The following is an 18,982-nucleotide window of genomic DNA, read 5'->3' as shown; positions in this document are numbered from 1 at the left end:
TTTGGAATGTTTAACCGATTCCTGTCCACATACACATTGGGGTCAATCCAATTAGCTGCGTGGTGTGCGAGTTGCCATTTCAATGGCATTAACACGCCGGCAAAGGACCGGCACCTCGCACCCTTCGCGGCCCGCTCTGAGCCTGAATTCGAGGAATTTTGCTCGCAGCCCTATGGGGCTGTGAACAAAATTCCACGAATCCAGGCTGCCATAAAGTGCAGCCATTACCGTGATGACTCGCGTCGGCGAGATCATCGCGGCTAATAGGATCAACCCGTATATGTACAAAAGTATTTGGCCACGCCTGTTAATTATTGAATTGAGGTGTTTCTATCAGACCCGATGTGTATAAAATCAAGCACCTAGCCATGCAGTCTCCATTTGCAAACATTTGTGATACAAAATAGGCTGTTCTGAAGAGCTTAGGGACTTCAAGCCTGGTACTGTGATAGGATGCCACCTTTGCAATAAGATGGTTCGTGAAATTTCATCCATGCTGGATATTCCACGGTCAACTGTAAGTGATATTAGTAGAAAGTGGAAGCCTTTATGAACAACAGCAACTCAGCCTCGAAGCGGAAGACCATGTAAAATCACAGAGTGGGGTCAATGCCTGCTAAGGCGCATGGTGTGTAAAAGTTGCCAATGCTCTGCTGATTCCATAGCTGAAGAGTTCCAAACTTCCACTGGCATTAATGTAAGCACAAAAACTGTGTGATGGGAGCTTAATGAAATGGGTTTCCATTGCCGAACAGCTGCATGCAAGCCTCACATCACCAAGTCAAATGCCAAGCGTTGGATGGAGTGGTGTAAAGCACACAGACACTGGACTGTGGAGCAGTGGAAACGTGTTCTGTGAAGTGACGAATCACGCATCTCTGGTTGGCAGTCAGATGGGCGAGTCTGGGTTTGGCTGATGCTGGGAGAACGTTACCTGCCTGACTGCATTGTGCCAACTGTGAAGTTTGGTGGAGGAGGTATAATGGTATGGGGTGGTTTTTCAGGTTATCTCCAATGAAGGGCAATCTTAATGCTTCAGCATACCAAGACAATTTGGACAATGCTATGCTTCCAACTTTGTGGCAACAGTTTGGGGAAAGCCCTTTTCTATTCCAAAATGACTGTGCCCCAGTGGACAAAGCAAGGACTATAAAGACATGGTTTGATGAGTTTGGTGTGGAAGAACATGACTGGGCCGCACAGAGCCCTGACCTCAACCCCATTGAGCACCTTTGGGACAAACTGGAACGGAGATTGCAAGCCAGGCCTTCTCGTCCAACATCAGTGCCTGACCTCATAAATGCTCTACAGAATGAATGTGCACAAATTCCCACAGAAACACTCCAAAATCTTGTGGAAAGCCTTCCAAGAAGAGTGAAAGCTGTTATAGCTGCAAAAAGTGGACCAACTGCATATTAAAATATATTTATTTGAAAACAATGTCATTACAATCCCTGCTGGTGTAATGGTCAGGCACCCGAATACTTTCGTTCATATAGTGGGGCAGATGTATTATTGCGGCACTTAACGTGCCGCTATATCACCCAGCACACCCTGCACCCATTATAAATACGCCCCTGGTTCAGACACCAGTGTCGGACTGAAGCAAGAAGGGCCCAGGGGGGACCCGCACCACACACCCTGCACCCATATTATACTTACCTCTCTGGAGTCCCACGTCGGTGCCGGTGTCTGCACTGTAAAAAACAGGTGGAAAATGGCTGCCACAGCCATTTTCCCGTCGTTTGTACGTGCACAGTACAAGGAAAATGGCCGCCGCGCCCATTTTCCTGGTGACCTGTGCATGTGTTATAGACTCTGGGCACACTCTAATGCCCAGAGTCTATAAGTACGGCACTGGCCACGCACAGCTCAGTGCGCTGACAGCCGCCGGATGGAGATGAGGGCGCCCGTGACGGAGACTGCACTTCTACAGTAGGAGACAGATTATAGCTTCTTTTTTTTTAATCCAATAATTTTTTATTGAGTTTTATATACATAAAAAATGTACATTATGAAAACATTGTACATAATACACTAAAAACTAAGTACATAAATGAAAAAAAAAACAACAACAAGAAAAGAAAAATAAGTATGTGCGGTCTCACTTTATAGCATTTAATTAACAAATTAATTATGTTCCTTCTTTCACATGAATTGCAAACAGAAAATATATAACTCGACATATAAGTATATGGCGATGCCTCTTCACACAGCAATATTTGCATAGTTTGGTAACGTAACTCCCTGGAACTAAGCAATGAACAGGTTAGGCACAGTCATCCTTGAACAACTATGTGGGGAATCGAGCCATCTTTCCCAGATAGCATAGTATTTCTGCACTGCGTTTCTGGCGGTATAAACATACTTTTCATGTGCAACAACCGCTCCAACCAAGGATAACCATGTTCCCAGGTTTGGCCCAGAAGTCGCCATCCACTCCCTTGCTATACATACTTTGGCAAGCGTACAGAGATTAACAGTGTATCGTATGGCATGTTTATCGATTGTGTCTGCATCAATCACAGCCAAAATGCATGTCATAGGAGTAAGGATATCTTGAGGTATACCCGTAGAAATAATAACACGAAGTACCCCTGCCAAAAGGAATTCACCAGAGGACAAGACCATATTAAATGCCAAAAGTTCCCCTCAGAAGAGTTACATTTAGGACATTTCGAGTCCGACCTGCCCGCTATTCTCATTAATCGGGCGGGTGTCATATATACTCTGTGTGTTATAAAGAATTGTATCTGCTGGTATCTAACGGACGTGGTAGCAAAACGAGGGCTAGCAAGAGCTGCTCTCCAATCATCCTCCTCCATTACTCCAACATCATTTTCCCATTGCAGTTTTAAAGATAATAACTCAGACTTATGGTGCTTGTTCAACAAGTTAGAGTAAATCCCAGATATTAAGCGGCCAGAACCAGCAGATTGCAATAAAGTTTTAATGGGAGACTCCTGCAGAGATAGAGGAACTTCAGAGAACTGGGCATTGATAGCATGTCTAAGCTGGAGGTATCTAAAGAAGAAATGGTTGGGGACGTCAAACTCTAGAGGCAACTGGTGAAAGGACTTTAGCGTTTCTGCCTGAAATATCTGCCCAATAGACACTATACCCCACTGGCCCCAGGCCTCACCGACCTGAAGAGCAGAGACCTCACTGAGACAATTAGCATGAGCAAGAGGAGTATCTGGATCTATGCCCTCTGCTTGTAATAGACGTGAAACCAGTCTCCAGATAGTCATAGCCTGCCTAATTAAGGGGATATTAACTATATGTATATTATCACTCAGCAATAGTCGCAATGGAGATAGGCCTGTCTTATAGTGTACCAGGACAGGGGAGGGCAAGGAATTACCAATTTTGTTATTAATCCATTCCCATACATGTGCCAATTGTGTAGCAAAATAATACAATTTAAAAAAGGGTAATGCCAAGCCACCAGAATCACGAGGCCTAGGTAAAGTATCTAATTTGATCCTGACTCTTTTGTTGGCCCATAGTAGAGAGGATAAAAGACCATCAATCTGTTTAAAAAATTTCTGGGATGTACACTGGAGAATGACATAGAATGTACAAGATTTTAGGTTGGAGAACCATTTTAACAAGGTTCACTCTTCCCATTAAAGTTAGTGGCAGTTTACTCCAAATTGGGACACGAGACTTAAGATAAACAATTTGCGGCAGTAAATTCAGTGACAGATATTGTTGAGGGGTATTAGAGATCCATATTCCTAAATATTTGAATGAATTCACCCATTTTAAAGGAAGATTTATAACAGGAACATCAGGGCAGGTCCCCCTGAAGGGAAGGATACATGATTTATCACAATTAATTAATAAGCCAGAATATTTTCCAAATAAGTCAATAACCTCTAAAGCCTTAGGCATAGAGGTATCAAAGTGCGTAACAAAAAGTAGTATGTCATCCGCATACAGCACAATTTTATCTTCCCTTGTATGTCAGCGTGAGTTGTAATCATGCAAGCCAAGGACTCAATGGCCATAGCGAACAGGATGGGTGACAGGGGACATCCCTGCCTTGTTCCCCTATACAGAGAAAAGGATGTGGAGATAAATCCGTTCACCGACACCCTCGCCACAGGGTCCGTATATAAAAGCTTTACCCACTTAACAAAACCCGGGCCAATACCAAAGCGTTCCATAGTCTCCCAGAGAAATACCCATCCAATCCAATCGAACACCTTGGCGGCATCCAGTGACACGATAATAGAGGTTTATGGGACCCCACGTTTTATCTGTAAGTGTGTAAATAACCGCCGTAAATTTATTGGCGTGGACTTACCGGGCATAAAGCCTGTCTGATCAGGGTGAATCAGTTGGGTTATGACCCGGTTAATCCTGGAAGCTAATATTTTTGCAAGGAGTTTTACATCTGTAGTGAGGAGAGAAATGGGTCTGTATGATTCAGTCCTAGTAAGATCTTTACCTGATTTAGGTAAGACAACTATCAGTGCCTCCGACATAGACTTTGGCAACATATTGTTTACGTAAATTTGATTAAAAAGCTCCAGTAGTTGAGGTACAAATGTTTTGTTATGTTTTTTGTATAACTCCAGGGGTAGCCCATCTAAGCCAGGGGCTTTACCATTTGGGAACGATTTTAGGGCCACCTCTACTTCCTCTAATGTCAATGGGGAGTCAAGAGAATCCCTTGCCTCTGGGGAGAGTGTCGGGAGTGATACAGCAGACAGAAATTCACGCACCTCCTGTTGAGAATGGACCAACCTAGATTTATAAAGGTCACAGTAATATTTAACGAATTGCTCCACAATATCTGGGGTGCGCACATATTCAACGTTATCTGACCCAACTAATTTTATCACTGTATTGGGTGACTTTTGTTCAGTTCCGGCCAAGTTAGCTAGATAAGAACCGGGTCTATCACCTGATGCATATTGCAAGTGTGAATTAAAAAGTAACTTATATTGGGCCTTGTCCATCAAACAATCCTTCCACAATTTTTGGGCATCCCCCCATGCTTTTTTATTTAATTCTGAGCCGTCAGCAATATAGGCTAACTCCAAGGATTTACATGAAGCCTCCAAATCCATTTAAACTTTTTTATAGGAAAACTTAAAACCAGCAACTCTTCGAATAAGAGAGCCTCTGAGAAATGACTTAAAGGCGTCCCATAAAACTGAAACAGATTCAGTACCACTGTTTAATTCAAAAAATTATTTCCACTCCGCCTCCAGCTCCGCTCCAGTGCCCATACGTGACAGCCAAGACTGATTACATTTCAAAAATTGTTGGCCCCTCTGACCCTCTAAGTCTAGACTAATTGTTATTGGGGAGTGGTCAGAAATCCCCCATGTCTTATATATTATATTGTGGATTCTAGGCAAAAAATCTGGTGTAACTAATGCCAGATCAATCCTGGAAAATGTTGAATGTGTGTATGAGAAGCAGGAATATTGTCTCACAGAGGGATACCTCGCCCTCCAAGCAACAACTAGGCCCATTCCTCCAACCATATTCGAGAAACCTGTTCCCCTCCCCTGTGTAACTGGAGCAGACATTCTATGTCTATCTAACAGAGGGTCTAATATGTTATTAAAGTCCCCCACGCATAGAGCAGGAGTTCCCGGGAATACGGCCAAGAATTCGGCGACCTTTTTGAGTACATCATGGGAGTACGGTGGTGGGATATATACCGCCAATAATAATAAGGATATAGAATTAGTTTTACATTTTAAGAACACGTATCTACCACATGCATCACACTGCACCTTTTCCAAAAGGAACTGGACAGATTTCTGCACTAGAATAGACACACTTCGTGACGCTGAAGTATGTGAGGAGTGATATGTCCATCCTATCCATGGCTTCTTTAACGACAACAATTTCCCACCCGTCAAATGAGCCTCCGTTAGACAAATTACATCTGAAGCGTATTTTTTTGCCTGTCTAAACACCAGCGATGACTTAACCTTATCGTTCAAGCCCCTCACATTCCAAGTGAGAACATTAATATTGTATGAAGCTGACATTCAGATAGTTACAAAAATATTTAAACATCCATGAAACCATATGAAGAATGAGTTTGTAGCACCACAAAAAATAGAAAGAAACCACTACAATTGAAAAGAAAAAAAAGAAAATAAACTATCCCATACAACTAGCATGGGCCCATCCCCTATAACACCCCCCACCCTGTATACCAGACCCAACCTAGGCATACCTTGTACCTGAACACCCCTATCCCACACTACAAAACTAAACTAAACAATACAGAGTATATTACCTTACTTATCAAACAACAGATGGAGCAAAAAATATAATAGCTAAAGAACAAAACACATAAAAGCCTCTGAACACTGAGTTTTTCCCCGGGAATATTAACATGTCTTAAAGAAAATATAATAAATATCATCCGACGTCTAGCCAACAAAAAAAGGAAAACGCATATCAATTTACCCATATGGGACAGAATAGTACAATCACAGACACATATTACCTAAATGTGGATAAATCTGTGGATATATAATGTTAGCAGCAACAGGCCCTTATGTAAGTATAACGATTTGTCAACATCATAGCAACATCGCTATAACATGAACCATAGACACTGCAGCGAGAGTACAGTATACAGTAGTCTTGTAACTACATAAAATTGGTGAAACTCAAAATAAGATACCAGGATATCAATCATTAGCCAGTGCTTCCCTGGCTGGTCTGTGGCGGTCCAGCCACAGTGCCGCTTCCCTCGGAGTCGAGAAGAATTTGGTCTCTCCATCAGCAATGACACGAAGCTTGGATGGGTATATCATGGCGTATGAAATATTAAGATCACGTAACCGCCTTTTAATTGGAAGAAATTGGGCCCTGTCTTTTTGTACTTCCACAGTGAAGTCTCGTTCCATTGTAAAGGGTCGTTAGTACGGGCCAATCGAAGAACAGAGTCTCGATCGCGGAAATGTAAGAACTTCGCTATTAGAGTACATGGCAGCGCCCCAGGTGGCAGGGGTCTAAACGGCACCCGATGAGCTCTCTCAATTGTAAAATAAGATGAGAAAGAGGTAGATCCGAACGTGTCAGACAGCCATTTTTCCAGGAATTTTTCAGGATTGGTTCCCTCCTTCTTCTCTGGCAACCCCACAAAACGGACATTATTACGCCTTAGGTGTGCCTCCATGTCGGACATTTTCCTCTGTATAGAGACAAGCTGGGAATCCATAGAGTCAACACGGACGCTTAAAGGCGTTATCTTATCCTCCAAAGTGGAAATGCGAGTCTCCACCTCACCAACTCTCTCGCGCACACACTGCAGGTCATGGTGTATAATTGAGAGGTCAGACTGCACTTTCCCGATCTTCTCTGACAACCTAGTCTCACAAGCCGTCACCGCCTCAAGAACACGTTGAAGCGCAGCGTCAGATGACTCAACTGAGGTTGCTGATTCTGCAGGGGATGTAGGAGGGGATTTGTCTCCCTGTGCAGCAGAAGTGGATTGGGCAGGAGGTACTCTGGAGAACTTTTCCAATTTAGCTGCAGCAGCTGAATTCTTCCCCATCATGAATATAGATGGGAGGAGCTGTTTATTGTAGACTATGGCAGAGTACTGTATTATACAGGTATAACTATATGTAACACCTCCTCCTGCTTTATAATATTCTTTATATGAGGCACACACACGCACTGTGTTTATAATGGTAGTAACTGCCACCAGGAGACAGGATGTAAACTGATGAACAGGGGCCGGATATGAGTCACCCAGCAGTTATGGCACACACAGCCCTGCAGTATAGAGAGCCGAGCTAAGCGCTCACACTGTGCGGATGGTATCTCACCGTCTGCCATGCTTGGAGGCTGCAGGATGTGTCACACTCTGCCACTGGCAGCCTGTAAGAGCTCCCTCCCGACTCTGAGGAGCCGCCGTGCCGACACCGCTCAGTCAGGAAAAGATGGCGCCGGCGGGGCACATGACCCGGCTCCGTCTCACTGCAGCAGCCTCTTGCAGGGTAAATCAGCCGATCTGTCCGCTTAATCGCCGCTCGCTGCCGTCACCGCACCTTCCGCTGGCCCCACGCCGGTTTTCAGTCCGGGGAGCAATCAGGATGGATGAGCAGGATTTAGTGGTCCGGAGAGCTCAGCCAGATACGTGTTACAGCATGCTCTCCGTGGCCACGCCCCCAGATTATAGCTTCTTAATAGCTAATTATGGCCCTCATTCAGAGCCGTACGCTCTGAGCAGAGCGCACGCTCTGAATGAGGGCCGGGCTCCATTTTCATGGAGCGTCCTCCTGGACGCTCGTATAGCTGTGGGTCACCACCCACAGGCTATACGAGCGTGCTTTTTGATGGCCGCGATGGTCGTGACCATCGCGACCATCGAAATTGCGAGCCGGAGCCTGCGGTTGAGGTTTTCAACCGCAAGCTCCGGAGTGATTTTGGCTCTATCAGAGCCAAAATCACTCCAACTGACATCACTAGTGATGTCAGTGGGCCGGCTTCTGACGGGAGGCGTTCCCGTGGGAACGCCCCCGTCAGGGAGGCACGCCCCCGGCACGCCCACCAAAGGGGGCGTGCTGTCAATCAACATTGACAGCACGCCCCCTTTGATCGGACACAACGAGCGAAGGACTTTCATTCGCTCGTCGCGTCTGGCGCATGCGCACGACGGAGCTCCCTCCGTCGTGCGCATGCTCAGTGCATAACATCGACCCACTTGCGAGCGGACAGCCGCTCGCGAGTGGGTCTGAATCAGGCCCTATGTCCTCTTCATTGCCTGCCATATTCACTCTAAAATTATTGGAATTTCCTCTAGAAATCCTGTGTTTATCCATGCACAGAAGAGTAAGGATTTTCATCAGGATAGTTTTTAGCTCTTTTGTCCCCACAAATTCACAGACATGTGTTATCATAAACCCATACATTTATTATGTTTTTTTTTACCATGGATGTATATATTGTGTTGTTCACTGTAATTCCTGTTTGAACAAGGACCAGGTCTGCACTATGAGGGAGAGTCAGCCAACAGAATATTGTGTGATGTTGAACACAGAAAATCAGGCATTAGCCTCCTGTCTCTTATGGCCTGCATGTACGGACGATCATAGACATCGTTATTGTTAATGCAGGAACGCGCATCGTTGGTCGTTCACTGCATAAAAATTAACAATATGAACGATATATCGTTGAACGATATTGTTATCGTTCATAGATATCGTACCGTGTGTATGCACTTTCAGGCAGACAGATGGTGTTATCTTGAATAGTTTGAATGTTAACAAGAAGGTCCACATGTATCTGTGCTAAAGACAGTAGGGACATTTTAAAATGATACAATTCTTTATATATGGCGCGGCAGCCATCCGGGTATGCGCATAGCTCTTCAACTCAGTGGGGATTAAGCAAAGTCAGAAAGGCTTCTTCTGTAACTCCATCCATTGAACACATATCTACGTTTTGTTCTTCCTCGTCGGGAGAAGCCCGGGGAGAAGCAGGTGGGTGGTGGGCGGTTATGGGGGCAAAGCCAGACTTTTCATGTCATTAAGCCACCGCCCCCCGCGGTAAATTGGCACGAATACCGCATAGTAAAAGAATAGTGTCACTAAGCTCCGCCCTCTACTTGTGGACCGTGGATCTCCGGGAAAATTCTCCCCTTCTGCCCACTTCACTAGAAAATGGGTGGGATGCGGGAGGTGCCTACTCTTCCAGGGTTGCGGGAAGTTATCTGAAAAATTGTGAGCCTCCCGCAGGTCCCGTAAGAGTAGGCAAGTATGATCCATAGATTGTGCCACCTAGTGGTGGAAACTAGATTTTCCACTGCTTGAAAAATACAATTACGCCTCCGTCCATATAAGGTCTATTGCGCTGGAGGTAATTGTTGATAAGTGGTTTAACTCTGGATATATCACTCTCTTATGTCTCTAGCATAAATAATTTGATCATGTAAATAAATATAAAATATTAGTGCTTTGAGGAAAATAGGTCTGTCTCTTTGCAAAGCCAGGGAAGAAATTAACCACATGCCCATAAAGACCATGTCCACTAGACCAGTCAAATGAAGACCTGGATTTGAGTGAGCTGGATGTCAAGATTGGTGAGAGTATTTGACTCCCGCTGGACTGAATTGGGCATCAAAAGGCCAGGGCTGCCATCAAGGGAAGACTGCTGGAACTGGAGTCCCGGATCTGGACAGAGGGGGCCCTCCCTTGGCTCCTACCACAGATATCTGGATAGCTGCACAGTGGCGGAACTCCTGGAGGCCATGGAAGCATTGGCCTCCAGGCACCAGCATTGGCCTCCAGGCACCAGCAGTCAGAGATCCATCTATAACCGCTGTCTGTGCCTTGCCGGCGGCTGCCTGGTACAATAAAGTTTTTGGTTTGTTTTTATTGAGGCAAACTGCGAGTGACGTCATGGCTGGGGAGATAAAAGGGGTGCTGGCTGGAGAGACAGAAGGGATTCTGGCTGGGGAGACAGAAGGGATGCTGGCTGGAGACACAGAAGGGGTGCTGGCTGGAGACACAGAAGGGGTGCTGGCTGGAGAGACAGAAGGGATTCTGGCTGGGGAGACAGAAGGGGTGCTGGCTGGAGACACAGAAGGGATGCTAGCTGGAGAGTCAGAAGGGATGCTGGCTGGAGACACAGAAGGGATGCTGGCTGGAGAGACAGAAAAGGGTCTGGCTGGGGAGACAGAAGGGGTGCTGGCTGGAGAGACAGAAGGGGTGCTGGCTGGAGAGACAGAAAAGGGTCTGGCTGGGGAGACAGAAGGAGTGCTGGCTAGAGAGACAGAAGGGGTGCTGGCTGGAGAGACAGAAGGGGTTCTGGCTGGAGAGACATAAGAGGGTCTGGCTGGGGAGACAGAAGAGGGTCTGGCTGGGGAGACAGAAGAGGGTCTGGCTGGGGAGACAGAAGAGGGTCTGGCTAGGGAGACAGTAGGGGTGCTGATTGGAGGGAAAAGAAGGGTTGCTGCCTGGAGAGACAGAAGGGAGCTGACATGGGGGGGGTCTGTCTATTTTGTCAGTCCTGGGTTACCAAAGGACTCACATCCGCAATGCAGTACATCCAGCCCCTTATCCAATATCTAGAAAGGTGATTAAAATCTCAGAGGACAGCTCTCCCGATAAGAGCTGTCCTTTGCGATGCCCATGGATAGAGGAAATTCTGGGTTTAACACCCAGAAGTCCTTCTCACGTCCTTTTGCGCATCCGATTGGATCCCTCTCAGGGGAAGCTTCCCGAAAAGAAGCCTATAGGCTTCTATTGGGTAATGCCACCTGAAGATGGCATTGCCTACTGGGGCGAAGCACCTGAAGTACATATGGAGAATGCAGTAAAACCCCTGAAAGCTGCATTTTCCGGGTTTTACTGCATTTTTCTGTTTAGTACATCCCGCCCTGTGGGTTTGGGACAGTGAAGCAGAGTAGTGACAGTGTGGCGTGTGTCAAAGTAGGAGCTACTACATCATTGATGTAAGCCCAGATTGGGTACCCAGGAGTGACTACTGATGGACCAGTATAGTACTGTGCATATATATTATATTAACATATGTTTTATATGGTGCTGTTACATTTAATGTAGAATTACTTTTTTTAATCTCTTTCCTAATAGTGCTATAACTGCTGTTGTTATATTTACTGCTTTCTTTATTCACTATGTGTTTTTATTAATAACTCATTCATATATTCTATTACTGTATATTTGCCAGGCTTCCTACTTCCACGCTCCCCCCTCCCCGTGGTCGCATCATCCTTCAGTGTGTGCTGCGCAGGGCAGGCACACCTCCTATCCCGATCGCCTCCATCTCTTCTCACTGACTGATGCTGGGCCACACCTCCTCCCAGTATCAGTCAATGAGGAGAGCCGACTGGGAGAGCACCTGCCTTGCGCAGCACACTGCTGAAGGACGCGACTCGGGTGGGGGCAATGCGGCTGAGAGGCACTACAAGTGGACTGGCAGATGGAGGGATGCATATCCTGTGCATGCACAGTCCTCTAACAATCGGAGATGTGCGCTAACCATAGGGTTAGTGTACATCTCTGAATCTGGCCCTTAGTCATTATTATATTATGCCCACCGTATTACAATATGGGATATTATAAATATGCCCCCAGCGTGGGAATAACAGGTTATAATGTAACTTAAATGTCTGTTTTATGTAATGATTTCTTTTTACGAAGTTAACGGATAGTCCAAATAATATTTATTATTATTTACCTTGGATTCTTACTAGAACATGCCTTGGTTTAATACTATAATATATTATAATTATTATTATTTGCCTATAAGTATTCTTGTTTGCTTTTGGTATACCATGTCTACACCAGCAGCACCCAGCCCTTTGGGCATATACGCTGTCTTACACTACTGCAGGTGTATTCTATAGTTGCTCACTTGCCATTGCTTGCAGCGCATAGTTACATATTTGTCTACTGATCAATGGAGCCTTTTGTCATCTCTCTTCTCACATATTATGTGGTTCTTTTCAGTGTGCTGCATATTTATTTCTTGCTACTTTCTGCGGAGGAGTGTACATTCATGAAAGAACACAATTCTACGAATAATGGATATTATACTGAAAAGGTAAAGTGAATATGAGACATACAAGCATTGAAATTGCCAGCAGAAGGAATTTACATATCCATCTAGTCTGGCCTTTTTTTGTGTGTGTTTGGGATTTTTTATTTCAATTTCCTGCATATTTCTATTTCAGTCTTAAAATTAGCAATATTTTGGGCCCATGTATTGATCAATAAAAGTAAAAGAATCAAGTTTCTGCAAGTTTCTGTAAGTTGCGAGCGCCAATGCGCTCGCAACCGGGTCGATGGTCCCCACAGAGCATGCGCACAACGGAGCCGCCTCCGTTGTGCGCATGTACGAGACCCGGCTAGCGATGGGCGCTCCGTCGCTAGGGGTCTCGTAGCAGATGGGGCGAGCTGTCGATGTTGAGTGACAGCTCGCCCCGTTTGCTGGGCGGGCCGGGGGCGTGCCCGGCCAAACGGAGGCGTTCCAGTCGGAACGCTTGCCGTTTGGGGGCGGCCCCACTGACATCATTGATGATGTCAGTGGGGAACTTCCTGCTCAAACTGAGCAGGAAGTTCCCTGGGGCTTACGAGAGCCCAGACCCAACCTTAGGGTCTGGTCGTAAGCCCCGATGGTCGCGATGGTGATGACCATCGCGACCATCATCCTTAGCTTGCGACCTGGAGGCAGCACTTCAAAACAAGAAGTGCCCGCCCTCATTCAGAGTGAGCGATCGCTTTTTGCGATCGACTCTGAATGAGGGCCATAGACCCCTATATGTAATAAATAGTAGCACTAGTCAGTGACAATAATAAAAAATGGGGGCTGAAATATTAACATTTGATGACAGTGGTGACATCAGGGCTCTTATAGTCCCACTGAGTAAGACTTTGTATAGTCCCTTTGCCCCTTGTATAGTCATGTCCATGCCCCTTCTTCCTCAGGTATTATAACTATACTCGTCTACCCCGTGCAGGGACGTTGAGAGCTGACAAGGGCCTGGGTACTGGGGGAGGGTGGCCACATATTGGGGGCATGGCCATGCCTCCACAAACAAATTTGATCAAAATAGCATGCATGGTACCATGTGCCGCAAAAGGAAATAACCCCCCCTCGCGGTTGCCCTTGGTCCCGTGGGGTATATTTACTAGAGATGAGCGGTTTGGTTTCGACTCTGTTCTAAACACCAAATTAGCGCAATTTCGGATTAGTTCGGGTTTATCTTATTGGCTATCCAAAACACGTGAGAGCCAATATGATGCCGTTTTTGAGAAACTAACATAACCAAGTAAAACCAAACTGCTCATCTGTAATATTTATTAAAGTGCGGATTTATAGAAGTGGCGATGTTGCCCATAAGAACCAATCAGATTCTACTTATCATTTATCTAGCACCTTCTGCAAGCTAACAGCTAGAATCTGATTGGTTGCTATGAGCAACACCTCCATTTCTATGAACTTGCAGTTTAGTGACTATACCCCTGTGTGTCTATAGACACTATACTAGACAATCCTATCCATGGTGGATTTACCAAAAGGAGAACTGGTGTGCAAAGGTAAAAAATATTTCCCATTGATCAAAGCTTGATCTCCAATATATTTAGTTCTGAAGAGCCCTTGAAAATCTTTAAAATATTTATTTGTGGCTTAACTGCAAACCTAATGGAGTGAATTCCCTCATTCAATTTGAAATGGTAGAAGAATGATATCTCTCTTCCTCTGAAATAGGATCCCAGCACCAAAGACATAAAACTAATGACCCTAGGCCAGTAATAGTGTAGTATTTTTAGTTTTTAACAGTAAGCAAATAATATTAAAAACTTGAACATAAAATCATATTCCAAACAACATACAGTATCAGATGTGTACAAAGTACAAACAATGCTTGAAGGAAAACAGCAACACAGTTCATACCTCCGAACTGTCATTTAACACTTTGGGGCCTATTTATCAAATAATATTTGCGGGATATTCCCGGGAAACAGCTGTTTAGCCCCCTCTAATATTAAGTATCCCCCGAATGTACCATGGAGGGACAGCTGCAGATATTGGCCCCTGGACGCCCCCTGGTGACGCATTCTCAGCCAATGACCATGCATGCGCAGTGTGCGCCGGGGACCCGAACCAGGAAGCAGTGTGATAGCTTTACGCCATCGCGCTGCATTCAGCTCTTTGGCAGGAGGGGCTCTTATCAGCCTATCTCCTGGCAAGAGAACATTGGTCAGTTCAAGTGAAAATATTTATTTTCACTGTGCGAATCTACAGAAAAAATATTTATCAGATCTACATTAAAAATACGGATTGTGATTTAAATGCCCCTTTGTCCCAGTTGGGATAACTTTGTCCCAGTCAAGTCGCAATTTTGAGAGGGATGTATTGTTCACTGCATGGTCAACGGGTGCGCAGCATTCAAAGGGTTATTTTATTACAGGGAAACAGGACGTGCTGGACATACCCCCATGATGCATGACCACACTAACCACTCCCACACTGGCTTCCGCAAGGTCTGTTGGATACACAATCTATTAAATATATACAATATATCCATATCTCCCAACTTTAATGTTAAAAGTAACTGTACTTTATTAGAGGGAATTTAGAATTTCGGTTTTTTTTTAAGACTGCGTCACTAAGGTACTTGACAATACATGGTAGCCTAATTGCATGCAATCTTTATATATAAAAAAAGCAATAAAGAAATATACCTGAAATGAGTTAGATGTGTAAAGATGTACTATGGACACATAATAATTTCTTACCCTCCTAATACATCCAAGGAAATCGACCACAGGTTGGATCTGTCTCTCGCATTAACAGTTTAGTCCTCCCATGATTAGAGTCTTCGCTGAACTTTATATTATGCTGGAATATTTGCCTCCAAGTCACACCAGAGTGTGCCAGAGACCCGTCTGCGTGTGTCTTTCTCCTCCCAGTTCTGCTGTTTAATACTGCCAGCTATCTTCTCAGTACAGTCTGTCTATTTCCTCACAAGCACTCTCCTGTCCCTGCTCGCTGTGGATGTTGATCCTCTCTCCTGAGCAGGTCACATGTAGCAGGCTTCTATAAATGGGATTTGAAACTCTGGTGAAGTGTGAGCAATCTGATCCCAGAGCTGTGTAACAGGCCTGGGAATGCTCACACAGTACAATCTAGGGGGGGGGGACAGCATACAGGAACAGAACCGGCCCAAAGAAATTAAATTAGATACAGGATTAAAAGTATCCTTGTAGGTTGCTGGGAAAGAGGAAACACAGGAGGAACTAAACAGATAATACATGGGACTGTATTTAGAGGAGGTAGGGTTAACTTATGCAGGTGTACATCAGAATAAGATTTTGGGAGTAGCTTTAAAAAGCATTAAGGACTTTTTTACAGATATAGGATTACAAAGGTTCTCAGAAAGGGGTCTATTCATTATGTTACTTATAGGCAGGGCCGTAACTAGGGTGGTGCGGCCTGTGCCATGGCACAGGGCACCGCAGGGCAGGGGGTGCTGATTGGGCTTGTCAATTTTCCTGTTTATTATCATTCTCACTTGTAGCTTCCTCTTATTTTATCCTCAGCATCTCCTGGCCGCCCCTATCTCTTCCCTGGCCCTTCCCCATGAGGCCATGGCCCTTTTTCGGGTGCGTTATGTCCCTATTTGAAATTGATCTTTCTGGCAGGGGGCACCAAAAAGTCTAGTTACGGCTCTGCTTTTAGGGGTCCAAAATCCTGATAATTAACATACTAACTCGACGCGAGCGCCGGAGCAATTCATCATTGATGTGGCGCAGAGACAGCTTACCTGAAAATCAGCTGTCCCCCCGAAGCGCTTCACTGCTCCTTTTGGGGCAGTGACATTAGTGGGCACCGGTGTCCAGTGGAAGGAGCCGGACAGGGGCGCAGGGATTCTAAAGGATCTCTCTTCGCAACCCGGGTTGCGAGCCGCGTGCAAACGCCATCTGAAGATGGCGAATGCTCCCACAGTCAAGCTCCGAAAATATAGTATTTTTGGAGCTTGATGAATTCTGTCCCCATAGTAGTGTATGGGGACAGCGACCCATTCCAGCAGAGAAAGGTAAGCAGGAGATAGCTGTGATATCTCCTGCTTTACCTTCTTAATGAATGGCCCAGATAACTTCATTTCTACAATTGCAGGTGAAAACGTTAATTTTCTCCTGCTTTTGTAGAAATTAAGTGATTATGAATAGACCCCCAAATCATTTAGGTATGTATGAAAAGGTGAGAAGTCCTATCCATATACAGTATACTCATTCATATAGGCCACAACTAACTGCTCTCTGATTCTCATGACTAACATCCCAGAGACCGAAACGTTGAAAGGGGATTACTATGTTTGATGTATAACATGTTTTTGCTGATACAGGTTGAGTCTTCCAAATATTCCGAAATACAGAGTTTTCTATAGCATGACTGAGATAATGCAACCTTTGCTTGTTGCTGGTTCAATGTACACAAACTTTGTTTGAGCCACAAAATTATTGAAAATATTGTAAGGCGTATAAAATACATAAGTGCATTTTGTGTTTAGATTTGGGTCCAATTCCCAAGATATCTCATTATGGTATGCACATATTGCAAAATACGGAATATTCCAATATCCAAAATACCCCTGGTCCCAAGCATTTTGGATATGGGAGACTCATCCTGTATTGGATTAAAGATATATTCTTATGAAGTCTGTTGAATGCCCCTATAAGATCTTTTGCTTTTCATAATGGGAGATGCACTAAGCCTTGGAGAGTAATAAGTGGATGGAGATAAAGTACCAACCAATCAGCTAATGTCAGTTTACAGGCTGTGTTTTAAAAATTACAGTTAGGAGCAATGGAATCGCTAGGTGGGTGAAGGGGGTGCGAGCCGCACTCGGGTGTAACCTAAGTGTGCCTCTGCTGCCTCCATCCCTCCCCAAGTGTGCCTCTGCTGCCTCCATCCCTCCCCAAGTGTGCCTCTGCTGGCTCCGTCCCTCCCCAAGTGTGCCTCTGCTGCCTCCGTCCCTCCCCAAGTGTGCCTCTGCTGCCTCCATCCCTCCCCAAGTGTGCCTCTGCTGCCTCCATCCCTCCCCAAGTGTGCCTCTGCTGCCTCCATCCCTCCTTAAGTGTGCCTCTGCTGCCTCCATCCCTCCCCAAGTGTGCCTCTGCTGCCTCCATCCCTCCTTAAGTGTGCCTCTGCTGCCTCCATCCCTCCTTAAGTGTGCCTCTGCTGCCTCCATCCCTCCCCAAGTGTGCCTCTGCTGCCTCCATCCCTCCTTAAGTGTGCCTCTGCTGCCTCCATCCCTCCCCAAGTGTGCCTCTGCTGCCTCCATCCCTCCCCAAGTGTGCCTCTGCTGCCTCCATCCCTCCTTAAGTATGCCTCTGCTGCCTCCATCCCTCCCCAAGTGTGCCTCTGCTGCCTCCATCCCTCCTTAAGTGTGCCTCTGCTGCCTCCATCCCTCCCCAAGTGTGCCTCTGCTGCCTCCATCCCTCCCCAAGTGTGCCTCTGCTGCCTCCATCCCTCCTTAAGTGTGCCTCTGCTGCCTCCATCCCTCCCCAAGTGTGCCTCTGCTGCCTCCATCCCTCCCCAAGTGTGCCTCTGCTGCCTCCATCCCTCCTTAAGTGTGCCTCTGCTGCCTCCATCCCTCCCCAAGTGTGCCTCTGCTGCCTCCATCCCTCCCCAAGTGTGCCTCTGCTGCCTCCATCCCTCCTTAAGTGTGCCTCTGCTGCCTCCATCCCTCCCCAAGTGTGCCTCTGCTGCCTCCATCCCTCCTTAAGTGTGCCTCTGCTGCCTCCATCCCTCCCCAAGTGTGCCTCTGCTGCCTCCATCCCTCCCCAAGTGTGCCTCTGCTGCCTCCGTCCCTCCCCAAGTGTGCCTCTGCTGCCTCCATCCCTCCCCAAGTGTGCCTCTGCTGCCTCCATCCCTCCCCAAGTGTGCCTCTGCTGCCTCCATCCCTCCTTAAGTGTGCCTCTGCTGCCTCCATCCCTCCCCAAGTGTGCCTCTGCTGCCTCCATCCCTCCCCAAGTGTGCCTCTGCTGCCTCCATCCCTCCTTAAGTGTGCCTCTGCTGCCTCCATCCCTCCCCAAGTGTGCCTCTGCTGCCTCCATCCCTCCTTAAGTGTGCCTCTGCTGCCTCCATCCCTCCCCAAGTGTGCCTCTGCTGCCTCCATCCCTCCCCAAGTGTGCCTCTGCTGCCTCCATCCCTCCTTAAGTGTGCCTCTGCTGCCTCCATCCCTCCCCAAGTGTGCCTCTGCTGCCTCCATCCCTCCTTAAGTGTGCCTCTGCTGCCTCCATCCCTCCCCAAGTGTGCCTCTGCTGCCTCCATCCCTCCTTAAGTGTGCCTCTGCTGCCTCCATCCCTCCCCAAGTGTGCCTCTGCTGCCTCCATCCCTCCCCAAGTGTGCCTCTGCTGCCTCCATCCCTCCTTAAGTGTGCCTCTGCTGCCTCCATCCCTCCCCAAGTGTGCCTCTGCTGCCTCCATCCCTCCCCAAGTGTGCCTCTTCCTTC

At 46.4% G+C, this 18,982-nt stretch overlaps 1 protein-coding gene across 7 annotated transcripts in view; it reads right to left on the bottom strand.

Moving 5' to 3' along the window:
• Positions 1-15,520, bottom strand: part of TACC2 (transforming acidic coiled-coil containing protein 2) — a 185,608-nt gene extending 170,088 nt beyond the window's left edge. For 5 of the 7 annotated variants that reach the window (XR_015870049.1, XM_088450514.1, XM_088450517.1 and 2 more), the window contains exon 1: positions 15,261-15,520. The gene's annotated coding sequence lies outside the window, so the exon portion shown is untranslated. Of the gene's footprint in view, positions 1-15,206 lie in introns of all 7 variants that reach the window. The other 2 variants (XM_088450515.1, XM_088450519.1) reach the window with 2 other exon arrangements.
• Between the last annotated feature and the right edge of the window lie 3,462 nt (positions 15,521-18,982).

The sequence above is a fragment of the Taudactylus pleione genome, unplaced genomic scaffold, assembly GCF_031769625.1.
Source record: "Taudactylus pleione unplaced genomic scaffold, aTauple2 ptg000518l, whole genome shotgun sequence".
Classification (NCBI taxonomy): Eukaryota; Metazoa; Chordata; class Amphibia; order Anura; family Myobatrachidae; genus Taudactylus; species Taudactylus pleione.
This window is presented reverse-complemented; position numbering and strand designations above follow the sequence as displayed.